General features: G+C 53.2%; 2 long non-coding RNA genes across 4 annotated transcripts; both read right to left on the bottom strand.

Annotated features, from left to right (window-relative positions):
- Positions 1 to 18,753: 18,753 nt before the first annotated feature.
- LOC309444043 lies at positions 18,754 to 21,411 on the bottom strand. Of its 2 annotated transcripts, none has more exons than XR_014184913.1 (3): positions 21,120 to 21,411; positions 19,904 to 19,989; positions 18,754 to 19,691 (listed from the first exon to the last, which is right to left on the bottom strand). It is a non-coding gene; the product is annotated as an uncharacterized lncRNA (long non-coding RNA). The 2 variants fall into 2 exon arrangements; XR_014184914.1 differs by having other exon boundaries at positions 21,229 to 21,411.
- A 2,030-nt stretch (positions 21,412 to 23,441) lies between these two features.
- On the bottom strand, positions 23,442 to 27,105 carry LOC309444124. Of its 2 annotated transcripts, none has more exons than XR_014184951.1 (3): positions 26,142 to 27,105; positions 25,072 to 25,213; positions 23,442 to 23,797 (listed from the first exon to the last, which is right to left on the bottom strand). It is a non-coding gene; the product is annotated as an uncharacterized lncRNA (long non-coding RNA). The 2 variants fall into 2 exon arrangements; XR_014184952.1 differs by lacking the exon at positions 23,442 to 23,797 and adding an exon at positions 24,362 to 24,579.
- Between the last annotated feature and the right edge of the window lie 67 nt (positions 27,106 to 27,172).

Raw genomic sequence — 27,172 nt, 5'->3', positions numbered from 1 at the left:
AGCCGCTATGTGGGGCTGTTCAGATGGAGGGGGGTGCAAGATCAGTATAAGGAGGAGTTAGTTAAGAGTGCCACTCAGGAATTGAAAAGAAGGCAAGAGAAACAGAAACTGGTACCGAAAAATAGCGATCAGTATGAAGAAATAAGGAAAAAAGACAAGGGATTACAATTACCAACAGTAGGGAAAAACCTGTTTATAGGTCTTATGGAAAAGATAGCCCGGGAATTAAATGTCACATCATGCTGGATATGTGGGGGGTCTCCAACGGCAGAACGGTGGCCTTGGAGAGGAGAGAGCGTAAGCCCAGAAGGATTACTGGGATGGAACAGAACTCACGTAACTCGAGAAAAAAGACCAGAAGGATGGGTATTAAGTCACTTAATAATAGGGCAGATATGCCTGTTAAGGGATGATGGTAAACTGGATTTCACTGAATACGCTGGACAAACCCCTTGTAAGTTAGCGTTACGGGCAAATTCATCAAATACCTCTATTCCTCCCACTCGGTGGCCAGGTCCACCTAATGGATATTGGTCTGGAAATTGTAGCCTGGGAAATGAAACGATATGCTGGAAGAATCGAAGCAAAGCAAACCCCTTGGAGGAAATGGGGGATTTAAGGAGATCTTGGCAGAATCCTGCCTCTACTGATGTCAACGAACCATGGAAAGCCCCCGATGGATTATTTTGGATATGTGGGAATAGAGCTTAGAACGAGTTAATGCCTAAATGGAGAGGGTCTTGTACAATAGGGATAATTCAACCAGCATTTTTCCTTTTCCCAAAGGAAAAAGGGAGTCATCTGGGGAAACCTCTGTACGAAACTTTAAAGAGAGAGAAGAGGGGTTTAACAAATGTCCCCATAGGAGGAACGCAAACTTGGAGAGATGATGAATGGCCTGCGAAAAGGATAATTGAATACTATGATCCAGCCACCTGGGCCAAGATGGAAGCTGGGGATACCGTACCCCAATATACATGCTAAACCGAATTATCCGGTTGCAAGCAGTGGTTGAAATAAGAAGCAACCGGACAGCTGAGGCACTGAATCTCATAGCAAGACAATTGTCTCAGACCAGGGCTGCAGTGGACCAAAATCGGGTAGCCTTAGATTATCTTTTAGCTGAAGAAGGGGGTGTCTGTGGGAAATGGGATACTTCTGAGTGTTGTTTAGAAATAGATGGTAATGGGGAAGCTATCATGAAAACAGCAGAGGAGATAAAACGAGTTGCGCGTGTCCCAGTACAGAAATGGAATTCTATACTTACCGGCCATTGGTGGGATCACTTCTTTGGGGGAGCTGTTTGTACCGTGTATGATCCCGTGCTTTATTCGGTTAATACATTCAGTACTCCAAGCCATGCAAATCTCAGCCGTGCCTATAGATCCTGAAATGGCAACAAAAGGAACAGGGTATAAATTGATGATTTTCAAAGATAACACCAAACTGGACCTGGCCGCCGCTAGGCAAGTACTAGCTAACGTTGAGGCCAAAGCACGAATCAAGAGGATAAAAAGAAAACGTGGCAACTGTCAAAAATGCAGCTGTGATTCGTGTTAAGATGTTGAAGGTTTACAGATATAACCAAATGAGGCACGGGCTCTGAACCTGGAAAAAGGAAAAGCTGTAGTTTTTGCCGTTCCAGTGCACGGTCAGAACCAAGGCCTATCCAAGAATTAAACCGAACTACGGTACGCCTCACCGCTACATACAGAGCTGGCTTTACACCGCAACGGAGCACCGGAACAACGGGTACCAAAAGCCCGGCCCCAGCTCTCAGCAAAGAAAGACTCCTCACCCGTCCACGCGCGTCCCCGCGGCGACCCGACCGAGACCAGGAGTCTCTCCACAGAAATCCCCGGGGCGCGCCGAGAGAGTCCTCGACTCCACGGGTCCTGCGGCCGCACAGAGCGGGTCCTCTGGCCGCCTCGCCGCCCGAAACGGGGAAAGAAACGGGACGGCAGAGTCAGCGGCGCTGCTAAGCCGCGTGCTGTACTGCATTGGATGAGGTTAGTTATAACCGTTTGGTTTCTCGCTGACAACACATCTGTTAATTATTAGTTAAATATCAACTAAGCTCTCAGCTTCTAAACAACGTGTTACTTAACCTTCCGTCTCCCTCCTCTCATGCAGAAGGATCTAAAAGGCGAAAAATGTCCCCTCACCGTGCAGGCGCTCAGAAAGCATTATCCTCACGTCAACCGGTTCATGAGGGCTACATCTTCTATAACTTCATCACAGCATATGTTAACTTGGCAGCTTCTCTTCAAAAGCGAGAAGAGAACACAGGGACAGGCACCTGAAAAAACAAGGCAGAGAACAAAGCAGCTGGGAACATCGTGTCATTTACACGTGCACGTACCACCACCCCCCAAAAGTGGGGGGGCTCCCCTAGGAAAACAAAGCGGGGGCAGCGCCCCAAACAGCCGCAGCCCCCGGCCCGCAGGCCGGCACCTGCCCCCCGGCACGGCAATGCTGCTGGCCAGCCTGAGCAGGGAGCTGTTCGTGCCGGCCAATATCGATACCGCCCTTCGCTCTCTCGCGGGAGAGCAAGTTCTTCAGCTTTCTGGGCAGAAGTCCCTGGAGGTAAAGGTTCAGCTCCCATTACCTGCTGGGCAGCCGTCCCCGCACGCCCGGCTTCACGTACCCCTTGCTTTACGCAAAGCTGCTTCCATCAGTGACCCGGGAGTCTTCGGCATCCTCCGGCGGCCGGTCCTTTCAATCCGCTCCTGCTGTTGCCAAGCATTCGTGGGCCACCGACTGCAAGACAGATCCACTGAGGAAAGAAGCCGCACCGACAACGTTAGCAGTAGCAATATTTACACCATTAAACGTTCTAAGGAGGCACCGAGGGAGGGATGTTGTTTGCACACAAACGGGGACCTGACCCCCGTCGGGGGGACGGACGCTGACACGCGGAGACCTGACTGCGAACCCCGCGGGTCACACAGCGTCTCTGCCCCCTGGCAGCTTCTCTTCACAAGCGAGAAGAGAAAACAGGGACAGGTATCTGAAAAAACAAGGCAGAGAACACAGCAGCGGGGGGCACAGAGGAAAAGAGGCCGGAAGAGCACCGAGGAACAGGGCAGAGGAAGAAACAAAGCGGCGCGGCGGGGCAGAGACGGAGGAAAAAAGCCCGGCACGGTCAATGGGACAGAGAGGAACGCGGCCACGGGCAGGGAGCGGGACACGGGGACGCAGAGAGAAACCACGGGACGCGGGGAGATACCAAAACGTCGGCAAAAAAGACTCTCTAACACTGTTCTGAAAGTGTTAAACGGCAGGCAATTTCAATACAGCGCACCGCACGCTCAAGGATCGCCCCTGTAATCGAGCGCGCATGTGACTCACGCTTCTTGGTGTTGATTACGTCTACCTATTGGATATTCCTTTGCTCCCAGCGCTTAGTTAATGCATTAGACGGAAGCTCTTTCCATAACCCCACCCTTCGCTGGCAGTCCATCGTTGGTGTGCCAGCGTGTCCACCAAGGGTCTCCAGCGGTCCCCGGTGCCCCCCCGCCCCACTGTCGGCTTCTCAACCTCATTTCTTGAGCACGCCCACTGTCATTTTGTGCTGCTACTCAAGTAGCTCCTTCTCCATTCAGTGGAACGTTTCATTTTCCCAGCCTGCGAGCCAAGGACATCCCGCTTTGCGCCACCTCCAGTCCCTGTAGAGCCAGTTTTTCTCTGTTAGGTTTCTGTTACGTTAGGCCTGGTCTTGCTACCTTATGCCGAGGGTTTTCTAAAAGATTTTTGTCCCTCCTATCAACGGGAAGCAAGAGGGAGAGCAACAGGCAAAACCGATGGCAGAGCGAGAGAGACCGCAGGGAGCACAGGGGGCTGGAGGAAGAAAGAGAGGAATGAGGAGCCCCGCCGAGAGACGGAGGGCAGGGAAAAAACAACAAAAAAAGAGAAAAACGGGGCGGGGGGCAGCACGAAGGCTCAGAACAGGAACGAGGATGGGAACAGCGCCGTACAGAATGAAGAAAGCCAGCAACGCTGAGCACGACAAAGGCACAGAGAGAGAAGACGAAGGGAGGGAGGAAGGAAAGAGAAAGACAGGAAGGTCGGGGGACAGAGCAGCACGTACAGACACAGAGAGGAAGAGAACAGCGGGGGGACACACAGACGAGAGCGCAGCGGGGGGACACGCACACGGACGAGAGCGCAGCGGGGGGACGGACACGAGAGCGCAGCGGGGGGACGGACACGAGAGCGCAGCGGGGGGACGGACACGAGAGCGCAGCGGGGGGACGGACACGAGAGCGCAGCGGGGGGACGGACACGGACACGAGAGCGCAGCGGGGACAAGAGAACAGCAGGGACAAGAACGGGCCAGAGAAAGCGTGGGGAAAAAGGAGACGGAGGGGCAGGGAGGCACCAGGACACACAAGCCGGGGACGAGGCCCGAGGGCCAGGGACTCACAGCGGCTCTCGCTTTCGGTGGCTGCCAGGAGGCTTCTAACAGCTCAGACGCTCCTGTCCCCTCCTCTCCTCCCTCGGGGCGCTCGGCCGTCCTCAGCCTAGGAGAACACGGTGGGGTGTCAGGGCTGCTACGAGACGAAGCTTCGGGGACACGGAGCCTCGCTGGCTCGCTCGCCACGCAGCCGTCCCGCTCCAGGATACGCGCACGGACCTGCCGCGCACGTTGACGGCCTGGCCCGCTGCACGCCACGCAGAGGGACCCTTCGCCACCCGGAGAGAGGGGCTCCCTCTCTTGCCCGCCGCAGGAAGCAGACGTCGGCCCGACGGCCCCGCATTTCTTCCTCTTTACCTCTCCGGCTCCAGCCGCGGCAGCACCCGTCCACGGACGGGACGCGCTCCCCCGTCCCTTTTCCCGCCGCGCTGCCAGACGAGCCTCGCCAGCCCGAGGCGGGCGCAGCCGACGGCATCCCCGGGGTGGCAGCGAACGGCCGCATCCTCAGCGTGGCCTCTGGGAGCGGGAAAGAAGAAGCAGCAGCTGTTAGCACCGTAGCTCACCCCTGCCTGAGCCTGCTCCTTCCGCACGGGCCACCGGAGAGGTGCCGAGGGCCGGCCTGCCGCCTTCACCGTGGGGCTCGGGAGCGGCCCAGGAACACGGGACGGGTTCGCAGGAGCTGCCGCGGCTGGGGGCGGCTGCACGGGGCGAGCGGGGCCGCGGGAGGAGGCTCAGGGGGAGCTCTGGCGAGCTGGGGACGCACCCGGCATCTGCCCCCGGCCGGCTGGCGCCTCCTGCTCCTCTGCGGCACGCTGGCCAATACACTGACAATACACCTATTAGTTAAATAGAAACTAAGCACTCTGCTTCTAAACAACGTGTTATTTAATCTTCTGTTTCCCCCTTGTCATGCAGAAGGATCTAAAAGGTAAAAAATATCCCCTCAGCGTGCAGGGGGTCAGAAAGCATTTCCCTCACATCAACTGGTTAACGAGGGTATGAGTTCTATAACTTCATCACAGCATACACTAACTTGGCAGCTTCTCTTGAATTCCCCCCTTTGCAATATACTTGCAAATTCTGTGGCAGTATAAATCTACAAAATATTATCATCTCGTGCTGTGGTACAGCACAATTATTTGTTACCCACTAGCAGTGCCAAACAGAACACTGTAGCATAATGTAAGTCAAAATGACTAGCATCAACATCAGACTCATAAGATCAACGCTGATGGAGCTCTGAAGCCGCAGCTCCTGCCGGTTCTGACGTTTCTTTCTTATCTGGCACTTCTGAGTGCTTGTGTTTCTTATCTGGCACCTCTGGCTGCTTCGGGTCAAGCAGCGTCTCTGCCCCCCGGCCGTGCGCTGCAGTACCCGAGTTTCGCCACAGGGCGGCGACACTGAGACCCGCCGCGGCAGCCCCGGGCGAGCGGTCGCGCCCCGTGTCGCCGGAATCCCGAAAAAAAAACCCCAAAAAACAAACGCAACAAAACAAAAAAGCACACGGAGAGCCGCGGCACGGAAGCCGCGCCTACGGGACACGGAACCCGCCGCGCCTCGCCCCGAGCTCCCGCCGAAGCGGCGCCCCACCACCGAGCCTGCAACCGCGCCTCAGCTCCGCTTATAAACGTGCCCCCACTAACGGGGGCTGCGCCGCTCCCGGAGGGACTGCCGGACCGGGCACGGGCGCTGCGCCGGAGGGAGACGCGGCTCCAGACCGCAAGCCTTCAGCGCACCTGCCTTCGGGGTCGCACGCCGCCCACCAGCTTCGCCAGCTCGGCCGTAAGGGCGGGGGGGAAACGGAGCCCATCCCGCTCCCCCCGTTCCAACGGCACGGTCCCCGTGGCCGTGGCTGCACTCACCTGCCGCGTCTCTCGCTGCTCCGTTCCCCTCGCGCTCTCCCGCCGGGCTCCGCGGGCACCGACCCCGCCGGCCGCAGCGAGCGCTCCGCAGCAGCCCCGACCCCCGTTCCCGTTCGCTCCCGGTTACCCGCCCCCCCCCCCCAACCGAAGCGCTCGCGGTTTGGACATGCGCAGTAGGGATACCGCAGCACCCGCCCCTTGCCGCGTCCCGGTTGGCTGCCTAGGACACGTCAATCACCTCTCTCGCCGCCTATCAGCGCTCGCCATTGGGGCATGCGCAGTAGGGACACCGCAACGCCCGCCTCTTCGGCAACATCATTGGCTGCCAGCTGCACGCCAATCACCATGTTCTCCGCCTATCAGCGCTCGCTCTTTGGGGCATGCGCAGTACCGAGCCCTCAACGCCCGCCCCTCCAGCAACCTGATAGGCGGACAGAGTGGCAACTGACGTGCCTAGGCAGCCAACCAGCGCTCCGCCCCTCCAGCCCTCCTGCCCTCCCGCGACATCTGATTGGCCCGCTCTGAATCCTCTCAATCCTCACCCGCACGGCCTCTCCTTGGGGAAAAAACATGCCCAAACACTAGGGAGCCGTGGGGAAACCAGTGAGAGACAAGACGGACAGCAGCAACGGCAAGTGCAATCTGGCTTCAATTCTGATCGTGCACTTCAAAGCCTCTCTCAGTCCTACCAATGACTGCTCCTTTTCTGGAAGGACAAACTTTCTTACCTGAACATCCTAAATTGAAGACTCCACGGAACAGAACGGGGATTGAGCCACAGGACAACGTGCCATCGATTTACACTAATGGGGAAAAAAACCCCTAGAAGTCAACCCCAAATTTAAAATTGCACGTGTCTTTTCCAAGCAGAATGAGCCTGTGATTCCACAAAAAAGGAGGGCAAAGAGCAGGTCAGCTTATCAGAGAAAGACAGTGACAGGGAGCCAGACAAGGTAACACAGAGAGAGGGAGAGCGAGGCAAACGGGACGGAGAGGCCAAAATGAGCGCTCCACAGCCTCCCCCCGCTCGCCCCGAGACACCACGGAAGCCTTTGCAAGGCAGGCAGCTGTTCAAACGGGATTGAGTCTTCGCACTCTGATTGGCTGCTTTACACCCCACCGCGCCGTCCTCCTATTGGATGCGCCTTCCGCGGTCCGCGCCCAGGTGCCCCCCTCACGTCGGACCTGACTGAGGACTGCGCACTTTGGGCATGCGCAGTACGGACAGCCCCAACGCCCGCCCTTCCCGCAACCTCATTGGCTGCCTAAGCACATCAATTGCCATTCTCCCCGCCTATCAGCGCTCCGCCCCTCCAGCCCTCCCGAGCGATCTGATTGGCCCATTCTGAATCCTCACCATTTAGAAACAGCCGCTACTTAGTGGTTCCTTTTTACTTCTCTTGGAAAAAAAAAAAAAAAAAAAGTAACGTTTTGACTCCGTTTGGTTCTGAGCTTTGTTGCCTCCAATCTCATGGCTCTGTTATAATTTAAATACTAAACACTCCCGATCACTTTCCAATGCTGTTTAAAATCTAAAGCTTCCTTCGTTTCCTATGCAGTCATTCGTGCCTGCAGTTTATTTCATAACGGTTGTGCAAATGGAGCTACCAATGACTCCACATTAGTTTTCTGCCTTTACCATTTCAAAGGAATTCCAAACAATGTGGTTTTTAAACTAGGATTCAGATTGGGAATAACTGCTGCCTAGTGCACCAAGTAATAGCTGAAATTAAATTCAGTTATTGCTCACGCCCAAATAATTGCATTTATTTACACTTTAACATTTTTATCATTACATTACTACCAGCCGGATTAACTAGCACACATTATTTTTTATTATAAACTAGAGATTTTTTCTCTACAAGTATTACTTCCAACTAGTGCTGCAGTATTTATATTCCACTCTTTTAAATTTTACTACATCAATTGGGGATAATTACTGTCTGCAGAGTTTTGAGTAACAGCCAGAGTAGATGACAGGCATTATTTACTCTTCTGGTTACTCTTATTTACGTTTTCATTCTAAATGTCTTACAGTAAGTAAGTAGTTACAATCATAAAACACCAGGGCCTTGGAATTTCCAGGAAAACCCATCGCAGCGCCTCGACGCGTCCAGAGATCATCGGTGCCGGCTCCGCCAACAACGCGCCCAACCAACCCCACAGCTGGGTGCCGGCTCACCACACTGCGGGTGCCGGCTCTGCAGGTGCTGAGACATTCAAGATTGGTTTTGTATATTTTGTATTATTTTCTCTATTCTTATCAGTAGCATTAGTAAAACATTGTTAATATTTCCAGCTCTCCTCTCTCTGTCCTTCTCCCCCTCCCGATCGCCTGTCCTGAGTGGGACGGGGGGGGAGGGAGGGGCAAAAGGGGGAAGTGGGGGGGAGAGGGGGTTAACAATACACCTGCCAGGGTTTTACTGTCACCCCGCAATCTAAACCCTCGACAGGGGCCAACAGATGGGGGGTCCTGAGAGGAGACAAGAGGGCAAAAATGAGGCCTCTGGGATGTGTCAAGAGCAAATGGGGACGTTTTGAGGGGGAGAGAAAAGAGGGGAATTTAATGGGGCAAGAGGTCAAACGGGCACCATGATGCCACCAAAGAGCCTGCAGGGACCCAAAGGCAGGCAGGGTCATCGCAGAGGAGCTGGAAGGAAATGGGTTTCTGAGGGAACCAGGGGGCGAGTAAGCTTGTGAGGGGTCCAGAGGCAAAGGGACGTGCCCTGAGGAGAACAAATCGAAAGGTTCTTACCTCCGAGAAGTTGTCCTGGACTTTGGTTCCACCAGCAGCCGTCCTGTGGTCCCGGCACAGCCTGGGGATCCCTGACCCGCACCACCGCAACCTTTAACAGGACACCAGGCCGTTCTAGAGCCTGAATGACAAACAGCAAGTATTTCTCTAGGACAGCTTTGATGGGGGATTGTTCTGTTTTCCCTGCAGCAGACAGGGAGAAATTTCTCCTCCCCACACTACCACTGAACACCCTGTTTCTTCAGGCATTTTGGGGCTGTGAGCCCCCATCTCTCGCTGGCCTGCTCCTCCGGTAACATCATCGTCACCCCCCGAGTCCCCCCATTGATTCACTCCAAAAAAAAAGGTAGAAAAGGAAAACAGCCCCAGCGGGCAGCTCATGACTTTAAAATGCCATTTCCAGACGTACATACCAGAGCCACCTCCAGAGAAATCCCTGGGGCGCGCTGAGAACGTCCTCGACTCCGCGCCGCCCTTGCTGCCGAGAAGATGACGAACTCGGCTGCGGCTGCAACCTGGTCGGCCAGAGAGGCAGAGGGTGTAGAAACCTGGACCTGATCCTCTTGCTAGGAGTGGGGACTTACTGTTCCCAACTTAGCCTGGCCAACCCCTGTACCAAATGCTATGAGCGCATGAGAATAGGACGACTGACACAGGATGTTCTCAGTTAGCACACTCATGTTAATTCTGGGTGTTATGACAGAACAAAATTGGAAAAATGTGAAATCCAAGGGCAGAAGTTATGGGTAGCAACTCACCTAGGGAAAGGTGGACTCGGTGTGGGCTCTGTCTCCTGCCCTAGGGGAGAACAGAGTATCTGTTTTACACAAGCTGCTATGTGCGGCTGTTCAGATGGAGGGGGGGTGCAAGATCAGTATAAGGAGGAGTTAGTTAAGAGTGCCACTCAGGAATTGAAAAGAAGGCAAGAGAAACAGAAACTGGTACCGAAAAATAGCGATCGGTATGAAGAAATAAGGAAAAAAGACAAGGGATTACAATTACCAACAGTAGGGAAAAACCTGTTTATAGATCTTATGGAAAAGATAGCCCAGGAATTAAATGTCACATCATGCTGGATATGTGGGGGGTCTCCAACGGCAGAACGGTGGCCTTGGAGAGGGGAGAGGGTAAGCCCAGAAGGATTACTGGGATGGAACAGCACTCACGTAACTCGAGAGAAAAAAGACCAGAAGGATGGGTATTAAGTCACTTAATAATAGGGCAGATATGCCTGTTAAGGGATGATGGTAAACTGGATTTTACTGAACACGCTGGACAAACCCCTTGTAAGTCAGTGTTACGGGCAAATTCATCAAATACCTCTATTCCTCCCACTCGGTGGCCAGGTCCACCTAATGGATATTGGTCTGGAAATTGTAGCCTGGGAAATGAAACGATATGCTGGAAGAATCGAAGCAAAGCAAACCCCTTGGAGGAAATGGGGGATTTAAGGAGATCTTGGCAGAATCCTGCCTCTACCAATATCAACGAACCATGGAAAGCCCCCGATGGATTCTTTTGGATATGTGGGAATAGAGCTTAGAACGAGTTAATGCCTAAATGGAGAGGGTCTTGTACAATAGGGATAATTCAACCAGCATTTTTCCTTTTCCCAAAGGAAAAAGGGAGTCATCTGGGGAAACCTCTGTACGAAAACTTTAAAGAGAGAGAAGAGGGGTTTAACAAATGTCCCCAGAGGAGGAACGCAAACTTGGAAAGATGATGAATGGCCTGCGAAAAGGATAATTGAATACTATGATCCAGCCACCTGGGCCCAAGATGGAAGCCGGGGATACCGTACCCCAATATACATGCTAAACCGAATTATCCGGTTGCAAGCAGTGGTTGAAATAAGAAGCAACCGGACAGCTGAGGCACTGAATCTCATAGCAAGACAATTGTCTCAGACCAGGGCTGCAGTGGACCAAAATCGGGTAGCCTTAGATTATCTTTTAGCTGAAGAAGGGGGTGTCTGTGGGAAATGGAATACTTCTGAGTGTTGTTTAGAAATAGATGGTAATGGGGAAGCTATAATGGAAATAGCAGAGGAGATAAAACGAGTTGCGCGTGTCCCAGTACAGAAATGGAATTCTATACTTACCGGCCATTGGTGGGATCACTTCTTTGGGGGAGCTGTTTGTACCATGTATGATCCCGTGCTTTATTCGGTTAATACATTCAGTACTCCAAGCCATGCAAATCTCAGCCGTGCCTATAGATCCTGAAACGGCAACAAAAGGAACATCGTGTCATTTACACGTGCACGTACCACCACCCCCCAAAAGTGGGGGGGCTCCCCCAGGAAAACAAAGCGGGGGCAGCGCCCCAAACAGCCGCAGCCCCCGGCCCACAGGCCGGCACCTGCCCCCCGGCATGGTAATACTGCTGGCCAGCCTGAGCAGGGAGCTGTTCGTGCCGGCCAATATCGACACCCCCCTTCTCCAGGCAGTTTGGAGAACTCTATTTGCCAGTGTTGCCCTGGTACATTTCCCTCGTCCAGTTGCTCTTCTCTGTACCCTGTATACAGTATTAAGATGGTTTTCTAGACACATTTCACATTGCCGGGTCACTCGTTCGCAAAGAGTTTCTAAATTCGCTCTTACCTTTTCGTCTAATCTTGACAGAGCGCATCAGCTCCTCACGCCGCGAGGCACCGCTGCTCTCCCGTCGCCGGTGACGGCTTCTTTGGACCCTAATTCTAATTCGGCTATAAATCTCCTATTAATTTCTTATCCTCTTTGTCACAGTTTCCTGATGTTGCTTGGAGGAGACAGCCACCTGGGATCAGAGACGTGGCTTTTGTGTCGGTCTCTGTCCTTTCGCTGGCTGGTTTTACAGCGGCGGCTGCCAATTTATTTCCAGTTTCCTGATCGGCGTTTCCCTTCTGAGGCCCTTTGCAACGCATGACGGCAACTTTTCTAGCAACAGCACAGCTTCCAGCAACTGGAGCATCCCGTTCAATCTGCCTTCCTTGTGCTGTTAATAAACTTTATTCTTTTCAAATGGCTTCAAGGGCATGCACCACTCGAAAAACCTGCTTAGAATCAGTGCAAATATTAATCTTCTTCTCTTTGCATAACTCTAAAGCTCGCGTGAGAGCAAGTTCTTCAGCTTTCTGGGCAGAAGCCCCTGGAGGTAAAGGTTCAGCTCCCATTACCTGCTGGGCAGCCGTCCCCGCACGCCCGGCTTCGCGTACCCCTTGCTTTACGCAAAGCTGCTTCCATCAGTGACCCGGGAGTCTTCGGCATCCTCCAGCGGCCGTTCCTTTCAATCCACTCCTGCTGCTGCCAAGCATTCATGGGCCACCGACTGCAGGACGGATCCACTGAGGAAAGAAGCCACACCGACAACGTTAGCAGTAGCAATATTTACACCATTAAAAGTTCTAAGGAGGCACCGAGGGAGGGATGTTGTTTGCACACAAACGGGGACCTGACCCCCGTCGGGGGAACGGACGCTGACACGCAGAGACCTGACTGCGAACCCCGCGGGTCAAACAGCGTCTCTGCGCTCCGGCCGTGCGCTGCAGTACCCGAGTTTCGCCACAGGGCGGCAGCACTGATACCCGCCGCGGCACCGCATTGGGGCGGCCGGGTGCAGCACCGCGCTTTGTCCACAGGACGGCGACACTGAGACCCGCCGCGCCAGCCCCGGGCGAGCGGTCGCGCCCCGTGCCGCGGGAATCCCGAAAAAAAAACCCCAAAAAACAAACGCAACAAAACAAAAAAGCACCCGGAGAGCCGCGGCACGAAAGCCGCGCCTACGGGACACGGAACCCGCCGCGCCTCGCCCCGAGCTCCCGCCGAAACGGCGCCCCAGCATCGAGCCTGCAACCGCGCCTCAGCTCCGCTTTTAAACGTGCCCCCACTAACGGGGGCTGCGCCGCTCCCGGAGGGACTGCCGGACCGGGCACGGGCGCTGCGCCGGAGGGAGACGCGGCTCCAGACCGCAAGCCTTCAGCGCACCTGCCCTCGGGCTCGCACGCCGCCCACCAGCTTCGCCAGCTCGGCCGTAAGGGCGGGGGGGAAACGGAGCCCATCCTGCTCCCCCCGTTCCAACGGCACGGTCCCCATGGCCGCGCTCACCTGCCGCGTCTCTCGCCGCTCCGTTCCCCTCGCGCTCTCCCGCCGGGCTCCGCGGGCACCGACCCCGCCGGCCGCAGCGAGCGCTCCGCAGCAGCCCCGACCCCCGTTCCCGTTCGCTCCCGGTTACCCGCCCCCCCCCCCCCAACCGAAGCGCTCGCGGTTTGGACATGCGCAGTAGGGATACCGCAGCACCCGCCCCTTGCCGCGTCCCGGTTGGCTGCCTAGGACACGTCAATCACCTCTCTCGCCGCCTATCAGCGCTCGCCATTGGGGCATGCGCAGTAGGGAGACCGCAACGCCCGCCTCTTCGGCAACATCATTGGCTGTCGGCTGCACGCCAATCACCATGTTCTCCGCCTATCAGCGCTCGCTCTTTGGGGCATGCGCAGTACCGAGCCCTCAACGCCCGCCCCTCCAGCAACCTGATAGGCGGACAGAGTGGCAACTGACGTGCCTAGGCAGCCAACCAGCGCTCCGCCCCTCCAGCCCTCCTGCCCTCCCGCGACATCTGATTGGCCCGCTCTGCATCCTAACCCGCCCGCTCACCGCTCCCAAACACTAGGGAGCCGTGGGGAAACCAGTGAAAGCCAAGACGGACAGCAGCAAGGGCAAGTGCAATCTGGCTTCAATTCGGATCGTGCACTTCAAAGCCTCTCTCGCTCCTACCAATGACTGCTCCTTTTCTGGAAGGACAAACTTTCTTACCTGAACATCCCAAATTGAAGACTCCACGGACTAGAATGGGGATTGAGCCACGGGACAACGTGCCATCGATTCACACTAATGGGGAAAAAAACCCCTAGAAGTCAACCCCAAATTTAAAATTGCACGTGTCTTTTCCAAGCAGAATGAGCCTGTGATTCCACAAAAAGGGACGGCAAAGAGCAGGTCAGCTTATCAGAGAAAGACAGTGACAGGGAGCCAGACAAGGTGACACAGAGAGAGGGAGAGCGAGGCAAACGGGACGGAGAGGCCAAAACGAGCGCTCCACAGCCTCCCCTCCCTCGCCCCGACCCCCGTTTCCCCGTTAACTCCCGCTACCCGCGCCGAGACACCACGGACGCGTTTGCCAGGGAGGCAGCTGTTCAAACGGGATTGAGTCGGCGCGCTCTGATTGGCTGCTTTACACCCCACCGCGCCGTGCTCCCATTGGATGCGCCTTCCGCGGTCCGCGCCCAAGTGCCCGCCTCACGTCGGACCTGACTGAGGACTGCGCAATTTGGGCATGCGCAGTACGGACACCTCAACGCCCGCCTCTCTGGCAATCTCATTGGCTGCCTACGCACGTCACTTGCTATTCTCCCCGCCTATCAGCGCTCCGCCCCTCCAGCCCTCCCGAGCCATCTCATTGGCCCGCTCTGCATCCACACCCGCCCTCTCTGCCGGGACCCCCACGCCCTTTGGCCGCACGGCTTCCAGCAGCCGCGTTTAAAAGGAAACAACAAACCGCGCTCATTTGCTTTACACTGAAAAGGGCGGCGGGTGGTCACCTACCCATAAATTCATTGTGAACAGAGAGCCCTAAGGAGCTCCGGCCGGCAGGTTTCTCTCCCCTGTGCCCGGGACCGAGGAGACGCCGCCGCCTCTTGCTGCCACCTCGCCCATTCCCCTCACAGCGGGGCTGCCCCGGGAGAGCCGGGGGCCTCTCTGTTTCCCGGCGGCTCGTCCGACCGCTGCCCCCCCTTTCTGACCGGCACGACCCCGCCCGCAGCGGCAGCGCCCCCTCGTCCCCCAGCACGGGCACAGGGCGCTGCTCCCCAGCTGCAGTACCGGGCTGTGGCCACCAGACGGCAGCACCGAGGGCGGTCACGCAGCGCCCCCCGGGCCCCGCAGCGCGGGCGCTTTTCTTGACCCGTGGGCAGCCTGAGCTCCCTGAACGCGCTTTCCCAGAGCCGCGGACATGGCAGACACACTGATAAAAGATAAAACCCCCACATTTATAAAGTATTATTTTCCTCAAGATGTCTTCTGGCCTAATAAAATATATTGCCTCTGCCTGTGCCCGTGTCTTGTCTGCAGCAATAACTCGGCTCCTCCGCAGCTGTGGCAGCTCTGGGGCTGTTACGGGGTCAGTTCCAGCCCTTACCCGCAGCTGAGCAGCAGCCGGGCAGGTGTTGCTGTTCTGGGCGCTTCGCATCCTTCAGGAACGGTTCTCAAACGATCCTGCACAACGATGTCCAGAGCCAGGACAGCCCGCGGCGGTGGGACAGGAGCACACGGCGGGGGCGCGTCCCGGCTCGGGGCTGTTTCCGCAGGCGCTGTGAGTTGTTCCGTGAGCTGGAACCAACCTCCCGATGCCCCGGCCCGGCCCTTTGTCCCCGGCTTTCCCAGGGCAGCCCAGCGGGTCGGTCACACAAACTGTTCTCTGCTGGCACCACCCAGCCGGGTCACCTGTGTCTGTGATTCTGGGGACACCCCACGGGCTCCCTAGAAAATGGATATCACAGCACTGAAAGGGGGTGTTCAGGAGCCTCTGCGCTTTTGGATTGGTTTGTTTGGGTTTTTTTTGCCTCTTTTGTTGTTTTTATCATTAGCTTCTTGTTGTTGGTTTGTTTGTTTTTAAGCTCTTACTCTATATAGCTCATCAATGGTGCTTATAGAGTATGGATACATCTACCCTGCTTCCTCACAGGAGACAACCATCTTGCTTTACAGCAGGTGACTGAATCTGCTATAGAAAAGTTCAACCACCTCCTGTACAGCAAAGGATAAAAGAAAGCATGGATTTTTGTTGCATCTAATTCATAATGCAAGTACCAATTAACAATACATTAGCAGTGGGTTCCTTCAAATATTCACTGTGAAGGCAGTTCCTGGCCCGATTATATTATCATTCTTACTATTTTACAGGAGAAACACAGGGCACGGCTGATTTTGCCCACGTGCAGCGCAATGATCACACGGGTGCGGGGAACCGGGTGAAAGGCCCTAGAGAAGGAAAATCAGGCTCCGTGTGCTACAAGGGGTATAAAGCAGAAAAAAGAGCAGTGAATGTGCATAATGACACAATTAGATGGTTTTTCAGTTCCATGATGTGCTCTTCTACTAACAGCATCTGCTGCAGTGGATATCCTGGACACCAACAGGCGGTTCCTGGCGTTGTGCCCACGGTGATTCATCCACTGTGGCCGTGGGTGACAACAGACACAAAACCTTGGGAGGGAGGTGATCACAGGAAAACGCTTAAAGATAATGAGCTAGCAGACTTGATTTACTCTTTATTTAAAAATACACATGGCTGCTGTCTTTTTTTCAGTTTAGCTAGGACGGGCTTCAAGATCTCTATTAATTCTAATTACAATATGTGACAAAAATTAAGGGGGGAAAGCTTTATTTTTACAATGGTGTTTAAATCGCAATTTGGGAAACAGATAAAGGGGTGTAGCAAATGAGGCACAGACTCTCTTTAAGATGCGAAGAGACATTTAATACAAACTCAGGTTTGCATTTGAAACATCGCGTACCTCTGTCCCTGATGTACCAACCCCGTATCTATCCCTCTGTCCCTGATGTACCGAACCCGTATCAGTCCCTCTGTCCCTGATGTACCGACCCCATATCAGTCCCTCTGTCCCTGATGTACCGACCCCATATCAATCCCTCTGTCCCTGATGTACCGATCCCGTATCAATCCCATATCAGTCCCTCTGTCCCTGATGGTTCATGTCCCACACAGTCCTTGCTGCATGTGTTGTTCCACCAGCGCTTGTTCTCACACTGTGACTCTTGCAGTTTCTCACAGGCCTGATGTCACAACCCTGCCACATCTCCCCTTCTTTGTTTAACAATTGCAGCCATAGCAGCATGTAACTGCACAGCCACTGCACCATTAAAGCTTTTTTCAACCATTTGTTGTGCACAAGAGAAGACACATGGTACACAATCAATAAGTACCAGACTCCACCTACAAACATTCTAAGCAGCGGGTTAAAGGGCCATGTTTGGCAATTTTCGTGGCACCCATAACTGTTATAGAATCACTACTTAATATTCCCTGCATAGTGTTTAATACAGAATAATGAGCTCCCAGTCAACTAAGAATTCTCATTCTCTGTTCTCCAAGTCAGGATCTATATTAATATATTTCTGAGCTGTCGGTTTAAGACGGTGTAAAAACTCAGTGGGAGACTCCTCACGATCCTGTTTAATCTCAGAAGGTTTTGGCGTATTTACAGCTTTAGGCACAGCGTGTCTAATCCCGTATAAAATGCACTGGCGATACCAATGCAGCCTGTCCCCCGATATAAGGACATTAGGATGCCACCCTGGACTGACCGAGGGACAATTCTGATCTAATGTTCTCTGTGTATTCTACACCAATATCTGTTCTTCAACAAACCTTTTACTGGTTTCAATTTCTGATTATCCTTTTTCAAAACAAATGGATCTGACAGGGATAAATACAATGGATATGCAACATTATGTATTGTGTAATACACATTATGTAATAAGCAATATATGATTTAAAATATATATCTTCTTATTTATTACATGTAGTGCAGTACTATACTACACATCTCAAAGTATACCCACCTAGACCTGTGCAGCATATTAATATTATCTACAGTGGCCACCATTAATTACAATATTTAATCAGATTCCCCCTGGTTGCTGTTCCCCAGAGAGTCAAATGATCCGTTTCCAATGTCACAAAACACAGCCCGGGGGGAATTTCTTCCAAATCCCTCCTGTCAATTGTACCACTACCTATTTCACAATCGCAATAACAGACTGTAAGTGAACTGTAAGTATTGGACTATAAAATCCAAGACACAAGTAACAACAACAACAGATCACTGAAGACACAATCATACAATTGCTAAGGCAAAAACAGCAAAATCACCAAAGGTACCTTTACCAAATTACTGTTCCCTCGTTTTTCTCTTTTATTTATTGTTTTCTCATTTTCCTCTTTAATTTTTTATTTCTTTTTAAGTTCCCCAGTTTACAAAATGCGCAGACGCGGATGCGCAGACCCAGCACGCTGGTGTCGCCCACATCTCGCGCAGGCAGCTGCCAACCCAACCAGACAATGAAAGTGCCTTATCTCATTGATGGGGCTTTACCCGCATCCCGAGCTGGTCCGAGGATCTGTGGTCCCTTCCGGGAATTCCCCGGTGCCGGCACAAGGTCCCAGAGATCCTGGGATCCACGGGAGGTCAGGCAGATTATCCCATCCTCGTCACCAGAAAACGATACCAAAAAGTCGGCAAACAGCCTCTCTAACACTGTTTTGAAAGTGTTAAACAGCAGGCCCTTTTATTACAGCGCGCTGGGCACTCGGGGGATCGCTCCTCTAATGGAGTGTGCGTTCCGCTTTCCTCTGGTTTTACAGATCGTGGAACTCCTCAAACAGCAAAACATGTCAACCGATGTTACAGACGTCTCGTGCTCTTTCACCAGCGCGTGCAGCAGCAACGAGAAATCTGGAATGAGCGTCTACAGAAACACGTACGTATTTACCCAATGCAGAACAATGCGTTACATCCACTGGCCGTACCTCATTGGCAGTAACCCCTCCTGGACTAACACCCTCTGTGGATGGCACGGGGGCCAACTGTTGGCAATCAGGGCAGGACATAAGAACGCTCCTGGCCTGATCCACTCTAATTTGAAATTGTCGTTTTAACGACTTTGCATTCCGGTGAAAGAATTTATGTGATCATTTAGCTTGCTCCAAGGCTTTAGGCACAGTGAGCGGCACAGCTCGTGCATCGGCCCTCCTATTGCCTTCCGCAAGCGGTCCTGGAAGGGCCGTGCGAGAGCGGGTGTGCATTGCATAATAACCATGATGTCTATGATCTATTAGAAACCATAGCATTCTCAATTCAGCCATCGAAAGAGGATTATCCTCTTCCTTAAGAAAAGAAGCTTCCAGGCGGTTAAGTATGCCAGCTGCATAGTATGAGCCAGTTACAACATTCAAAGTTTTGTTACAGAACACCTCAAAGCAATCCCAACAGCTGTCAGCTCAAGAACTTGTTCGACCCTTGGTCTCTTTTTCTACCTTGTGTTTGCAGCACTGGGTATCTGAGTTTAGCCACGTCATTACAACTTTACGTGAGTGACCAGAGGCATCAGTAAATACAGTCTTGTCGCTTACTGGTTGCTGCTGACAGCAGCATTTGCTGCACAAGGGTAAATTACCAATTTCAGCCCACAGTTTATGTTGAGGGTAATAAACTGATATGTTCCCTGCGTATGTTGCCAAAGCAATCTGGAAATTCACATCCCCAGTTAATTACCATTGCGAATTCTCCTTTGTTGTAGGAATAAATATACCTTCAGGTCTATCCCATACATAGCATATAAACATTCTCTGGCTTTACTTACCGGTTTTGCATACATTTCTTTTATTATCCAAACTGTTTTCATTGGTGTGTGAGCTAGAAAAACCCATACGGCCACAATCACCTTTCTCCCTCCTTGAGCTCTCCTGACCTGCGGTTCCACCACCGGTGTCTTCTTCCCTGATCCCTCCTGACTGGCAGGTGCGATCCAACCCTCTTTCTCGATCACTCTTCCTCACAGGTTCGCCTCCTTCCTTGCTTTTCCTTTGCACGCTGCTCCATCTGAAGAGAAACACACGAAGGACTGAGCTACACCAGCAGGGACAGATTATGATAGACAAAAGATGTGTTATTGGCAGTAACTTTGGTGGGAACACAAAATACATTGCTTACGTAATGTCTAACTTAGCTAATCAGCAAATGCTTGAGCAAGCATCATAGCGAGTATAAATGCAAACCTGAGTTTGTAATTAATGTCTCCCACGGCACCTTACCGTGAGTCCACGCCAGACTCGCTACACTCTTCCTCACAGGCTCACCACCTTCCTCTGCTTCCTTTTTCCTTTGCACGCTGCTCCACCTGAAGAGAAACACACAAAGGACTGAGCTACACCAGCCCAAGGGCACTCAGTCAGACAGGGGACAAGTCTGGGGGCTGACACCTCCCCACACCCCCACAGCGCGCCCACCTTGCCTTGGCCCCAGCCCCTCGCACCTGCCTTAGAGATGTCACAGCTCAGTACAAATGCCCACGGTCCTCACCTGCTCTTTGGTACTTGCTGGACCCCAATGTCACGGGTTAGAGATGTCACAGCTCAGTACAAATGCCCACGGTCCTCACCTGCTCTTTGGTACTTGCTGGACCCCAATGTCACGGGTTAGAGATGTCACAGCTCAGTACAAATGCCCACGGTCCTCACCTGCTCTTTGGTATTTGATGGACCCCAATGTCACGGGTTAGAGATGTCACAGCTCAGTACAAATGCCCACGGTCCTCACCTGCTCTTTGGTACTTGCTGGACCCCAATGTCACAGGTTAGAGATGTCACAGCTCAGTACAAATGCCCGCGGTCCTCACCTGCTCTTTGGTACTTGCGGGACCCCAATGTCACGGGTTAGAGATGTCACAGCTCAGTACAAATGCCCGCGGTCCTCACCTGCTCTTTGGTATTTGCTGGATCCCAGTGTCATGGGTTAGAGATGTCACAGCTCAGCACAAGTGCCCACGGTCCTCACCTGCTCTCTGGTACGTGCGGAGGGTCCTGTCGCTGTGCCCCAGGGCACTGGCCTGCACGGCCCTGCCCGGCAGCGTCTGCAGCTGCCGGCTGGTTCTCCAGCTTTAGGGTCCCCCGCAGCAGCCCGCTCTCCTCAGCTCTGCACACCCAGCCAGTTGCGCCACCCAGGCAAAGTCAGCTTCACCCTCTGCCTACACCTCACCTGCAAACAGCCAACTCTTCAGCTGACAACCGCCCAAAACCCACCGACAAACTCTCCAAATCTCAGCCTTCCGCTTTCAACTGCTGCCTCTAGTGCATCTCACAGACAAGCCTCAAAAATTCCCTCATTCTGCAATAATACTCCAGCACTGATGACCTGTGGGAACAACCGCCACAATACCGTGCAAACACCAACCAGTTCTGGCACGGAAATATCACTTTCTCCTCAAGATTCCACCTACACCAACTGCTGACAAACACACGCTGTCCTCACCAAAGCCAAACGCTGCAACAGCCAGCGACAACTCAAATCTGCACGTGCGGCGCAAAATCGCAGGTGTGAGCTAACGCAGAGCTGGGCTTGACAGCTGCAGAGTGTGCACCCTGTGGTTTAACGTGGCCAGTCACTGCCATTCTGCCTTCTCCCCGGGAGAAGCGCATGAGCACAGGCTGCTTCAAGGCACGATGGGAACGGTTTGGTTCTCCACCTCTCTAAAGCCAAGAGTAATAAATGTGATCTGTGTTGTGGCGCAGGAACTTTCTGTCCACTTGCTCCTCCATTCAGTCAGGTGCTGCAAGAGAGGGAGAAAGAAAAAGTTAGGACCGGATTAACAGCCTCATCATCCCTGTCCCCAAACCTGCAGGCGTCCTGGGAGGCCTGATCTAAGTTTTGCTCTTCTCCCTCTCTTTGCTGGAATACTTTACTGCACAAATTTATGTCATGAACACTCTCTTAACCAATCTGATGTGTTCATAGTTCCCAGCCCAGCATCCATTCCTCAAGGTACCTCAGCATTTCCCTTTGAAACCAACCTCAGTGCCATCCCGTCCTGAGCTACCTCAGCATTGCCCACTGCAGCCTCCCCGACGCCATCTCCTCCCTGCGGTCCCTCAGCCTTTCCCGCCAAAGCCTCCCCGATGTCCCCCCTCCCTGCGGCCCCTCAGCCTTTCCCGCCAAAGCCTCCCCGATGTCCCCCCTCCCTGCGGCCCCTCAGCCTTTCCCGCCCAAGCTCCTCCCGCGCCGTCCCGCCCTCCGGCTCCTCCGCCGCTCCCGCCGCTCCCCCCGTTCCCGGCCCCTCCCCACGGCAGGGCCCCCCCCGCCCCTGGCGCCCCCACGGCGGCCCCGGCCCCGCCTGCGCCGCTCCCGCCCCGGCGCTGCCCCTCCCGCTCGCTTTCCTCCCTCTGCCCTGTGTGCCCACGGGCTCCCCCTCCGCCCCACGGCCCCGCCCGAGCCCCGCGCAGCGCTCAGCCCGGGGCTCCTTCCCTCACAGCCGCCCGCGTGTTTCCCCCTCGCCCCTTTCTCGGCCCGGGGCCGCGCTGTTGCGGCTGCCTGCCCCTCGCCTTCCTCCTGCCCAAACCAGCCCGTCCCTCCCCCTCCAGCCTCCCCCCTCAGCCGGGACCGGGGCGGCCCCGCCCAGTCTCCCCGGTGTCCGCCCGCCCCTCGCTCACCGCCGGCCCCGCCGCTCCTCGCGCGCTGCTCCCGCCGCCGCACCGGCGGCACGCGCTCCTCGGCCCGCGCACTTACGCAGCGTGTCCCCGCCCATCCCGGGCAGGAGCCAATCCCGTCCGCGCCGGCCACCGGGCCCCGCCCCCCCCCTCCCGGCCCGGAGCCGCCGGCGGCCGCAGAGCGGCGCTGTCCGCCCGCAGCGCGGCCCCGGCCCCGGCGGGTCAGCGGCAGCGGGGCCGGGAGCGCCCGGGCTGCGCCTGCCCGGGACGGCCCGGGACCGAGGGCTCCGCCGCCTGCCCGGGACGGCCCGGGACCGAGGGCTCCGCCGCTGCAGCCCGTTTCGTGCCGTTTGCACCCCCGCCTTACACGGCTGCAGCCTTCCTGCTGCTTTAGCTCACACATCTTTCTTCCTTCTAACTGCACAGCAGTTCACACTCACAAAAGTTCCGTGCTAGTTGGCTTAAGAATATCTGCATAAGAATTTACAAACATTACAAAGATATACCACAGACCATAGCTTTCTAAGCTTTCAAGTTAAAGTTCCTGTAAATATCCATGTTTAAATAAAACAGACGATACCAGTAGAGCTGCTGCCTCTGCCGTTTTTGTTCAGAAAGACGTGACAACGCTAGAAAACACATTGACAGCCAGTGCTTTGAACAGTGAAGGTGGGATGTACAAAAGTCTGATTAAACTCAACAGCCTGAGGTCTTTATCAAGTTGCATATCTGCCAGGAATGCTGAAATGCAAGAGTTTACTCCTGCAATATTCCACAATGGAACAGCCACTTAATATCAAATATAATCTCAAAGTTCCAAACCAGTATATTAAAAAGCTACCACTAAGTATTAGAAGACCACTGCAAGATCTTATTGCTTTTTGAGTTAAATAATGATTTTTCAATAAACCAAAACCCAAACAATTTCTAAAGTCTGTTGCTTATCCTCCTGTTCATTCATTAGCACTGCAGCAATAAGTTTTTCTACAATATGTCAACAGAGGCGTTTAAAAAAACCTCAAACAAAACTTATTTAAGTCCACAGACACTCCCGCCCTCCCAGGCCCCCCTCACCCTGAAACCCACGATCAGCACTTGGTGCGGGAGAGGAGCACAGCTCAACAGACAGAACCAGAAATCCGACTGTGGGGAGAAGGAAACATCAAGGTAGTTACAGCTTCCTTAAACATTCAAAATCTGATGCCTTCCAAAACAAAGCACATCATCCTCATCATTTAAAAGGCAAAGTTGCTTTATATGTATCTGATCCTCACACAGCTGAGTAGTTCTCAAGTCTGCTGAGTTCCACTGTGCAGCAGTTGATTATGAATTCAACAATGCTTCAGATACTACAGCAATAATCAACACACTTTTTACTAAGGAGAAGAAAACAACAAATGTATTTTGATGTTGTTCTTGTCAGTTCAGCATTTCTGCAGCAATTCCACTTGTCTCTTGCAGTATCAAAGTTCTACCGGCATCAGTCTTCAGAATCATCCTCAGAAACTGTTGAACAACACAGTATAATCAGCAGCCTTGACAAATGTCTCTGAAATTAGAGCACTTTAAGATCAGTAGAGGAAATAAGTTTATAATGTTAAATAGCACATTGTAATACTTTCCCAAACCTTGTGTAATTAATTTTGAAATGCATCTCATGTCTGAAAAATATGGCATTTTCAAATCAAAACTCGACATTACAAAATGCAAAGTACTCCTGCTGTTCTTCCTCAACATAAAAGGAAGAAAACTTAATTACGCCAGAGATTCAACTTTTACGTAGTGTTTACAGCGGCTAATTCCAGCAGTAGTCAGAGGAGAGTATATTCAATCCATGACAGCAGCACCCAGCACAAGGGAAAGAAATGGCTCACAAAGTTAACAATATGGATACTAAAATATCTAGAAAGGTTCAGCAGTCTAAATGAAAGAAAGACTCTTAAATTCTTATATATATGTTGCTTAATGCAGTAAAGTCAGGCCTACTTGGAAGCAGCTCCTCTCTCCACTCTCATTCTTTCAACACATGCAAAAGGAACATAAAGCACACATATGCATAGGATTTTATTGTCACAAAGTGAATTAAAAGACAAATACACTCTTGTGAACTACGATAAAGTCAGTACACACATCTACAATAAGTTTGCAAAGCGTTAGCTTGTCTGTAACAGGAGTTTAATCTGTCCTCTTAAGCAAATTCTGCAGTCAAGAAAGTATTTCCACTTGAGTAACTTGTTCCATCTCTGAACACAGAAAGCAGCAAGGTCTGTCTCCTCACTTCTCCAGTTCTTCAAAGAGAAATGTGAGTAAAGTAGCATCTACAATAAATCTAAACCTCAGTATTTCTCACCTGCAAGTTAGATAAAGCCTGAATCAAATACAGATTAAATTACTGTGTAAAATGGCATTCATTAACTTTTACTCTGATAAGGATGCACATAACTTAAGAACTAATTCTGAACCCAAGTCCACCTCTGCTGCTCTGAATGTAGAAATAATTATCTGTTCTTTGAACTAAACTTACACACACAACAGTCTTTATCGTACTCCAAATATGTCACAGGAGAAGGAACTCGCATGGGGCACGTTTGGAGGGAAAGCATTTGGGGAGGGAAAGCATTTGGGGAGGGAAAGCATTTGGGGAGGGAAAGCATTTGGGGACATGAGATGGACACGTTGGGGGACGTGGCAGTGGAAAGGTGCACGGGGGAACGGGACATGTACTGGGGTGACCTGCGCCAGGGGGGTTCACCTGGGACCACTCACAGCAGACAACTCACCTGGGACAACCCACAACGGAGAATCCGCTCTGAAGAACCGACCCACGACGGAGAATCCACACCAGATCATCCCAGGCAATGCCCCTGCAACTGCTGCTGTTTCACTCTGTATTTGCCCCAGACGGAGGGGTGCTGGTGTTTACTTTTCCATAATAAAAAAAGAGAGGTTTTTTGGCTTTTTTTTTCCCAAAATATCCAGTTTTGAGGTTCTTTTGGCACTTCAACAAAACATAAAAATTGGTTATTTTTGCTTTGGGTTTAGTGCATGAAAATGTGGTTTATTTCACTTTCCAGCTGCACACATCCAGGGGGATTTTGCTTCCCCAGTTGCCCCAAACTGATTGCTGTGGGTTTTTCCCCAAATTGGTGTAGTTCTTGGGTGTGGGTTATGAGATTGTTGTTTGGTTTTGTTTTCTTTTTCTTCCCCCCCCCCCCCTCCCTGTTGCAGACCCAGATTCAGGGTGTTTGGGGCATTTTTGTGCCATGGCAGTGGTTCCCACTGAGCATGCATTTTAAAAACCTGATATATCACTGACATTTACTTTTTAGTTACTTTGCTTTGCTTGCACACACTGCTTTCCTTCCCTTACTACAAGGTATTTTATCTCAATGCCTGAGTTTTGTCACTTGTACTTCTCCAGGTCTCTGCCCCATCCCACTGGGATGAGTGACTGGCTGTGTGTGGCCCAGCTGCCAACTAGGGTTAACCCACAAGTGTGGAAGCCACCGCACAGGCCCCAACCGCTGCAATGGGTTATTGGCAGGAATACTGCACTCCAGCTCCTGCCTACAAAGCAGAATCTCTCATACCCAGTTTCAGAATTATAATCTACTTTATAATGCTACTTTGACATGAATTCTGAGAAAGAATGTAGCACCATAACTATGCAGTGTTGAACACCAATAATTTATAGACCAGAGTCATTTTGCTGCATCTTTTTGATTTGCATTTCATTCTAGCATGAGCAGTTTTAGAAAAAGAAACTGTAAGAGAATTCCAGAATTTGTGTACTTAAATAGGCAGTAAATCAAGAAGAACGTGGCTGAATTCCGTATGGCTGGTAACTTACTTGTCTTTGATGCATGCTTTCACTCCTACTTGAGGTGTACACCCCCAGCTCAGTATTTCTGTGCTGTCCTGTATCCCACAAGCAGCAGCTCCGTTTGGTGAGACCACGAGAGCTCAGGCTGTGCAGCCAGTACGAGCCACGCCCAGAGCCCCGGTCAGCTCACGCTCTGCAGAGCATCCACTGCAGTTCACACACTGGGGGGGGCAGCACCAGCCGCGGCTTCTCCTGCGGCGGCACGAGCGGCGCGCCCGGCCCCGCACACGCTGTTTCCTGGTCTCCACCGGCTCTTGTGTGTCCTGCAGCCATTTTCTGTTGGAGGGGGTGGGCAGGTGGAAGTACTTATTTGTTTTGCTTTAAAGCGGCACAAGCCCATAGCCCCAAGGGTGACTGATTTCCGTTTCCTCTGGCACTCGCAGGAATAACTGAGCCCCGCCGTGACGGTACGGAACACCCGCAGCTTGGAGCAGCTCGGTGTGACCCACAGCTCTGCCCGAGCTCGCGGTGCGCTCGGCAGCTCCAGCAGCGCTGAGCGGCCGGGACCGCTTCGGCGGTGCCGCAGTCGGGGCAGGTCCCGCCGGGCCGGGCTGGGCTGGGCTGCGCCCAGGGCCCGCCAGGGCCGCCGGTGGGACGGGCCGCGGGCCGGTGACGTAGCGCGGGCCGGTGACGTAGCGCGGGCCGGTGACGTAGCGCGGGCCGGTGACGCGCTTCACTCGCGCCTGCCGGTGGGCGCCGGCCGCGCACGGAGCGAACGCGGGCGGGGGTTGCGGGCCGGCCCCGGGCGCCCTCGGCGGTCCCTGGCGGCTGCTGAGCGGCCCGGGAGCGGGGGCGTGGCCGCTGTGCCGCCCGGCGTGGGCCGGGGGCGTGTGGAGTGGCGGGTGCCGCGGGCCTTCTAATATCATTAGAACAGATATTCCTTTCCCCATTTTATCTCAATAAAGTTCTGTAAAGGTGTAACAAAATTGTGGCTCATTGCATCCCGTACAATTAGAGAGCTGGGTTGGTTTTACCTTTCGGGATGCAGCTGCTTCTCA

The sequence above is a fragment of the Streptopelia decaocto genome (assembly GCF_964273445.1).
Source record: "Streptopelia decaocto genome assembly, chromosome: 10".
Taxonomy (NCBI): domain Eukaryota; kingdom Metazoa; phylum Chordata; class Aves; order Columbiformes; family Columbidae; genus Streptopelia; species Streptopelia decaocto.
The sequence above is the reverse complement of the archived record's forward strand: the minus strand, read 5'-3'. Positions and strand labels throughout refer to the sequence as shown.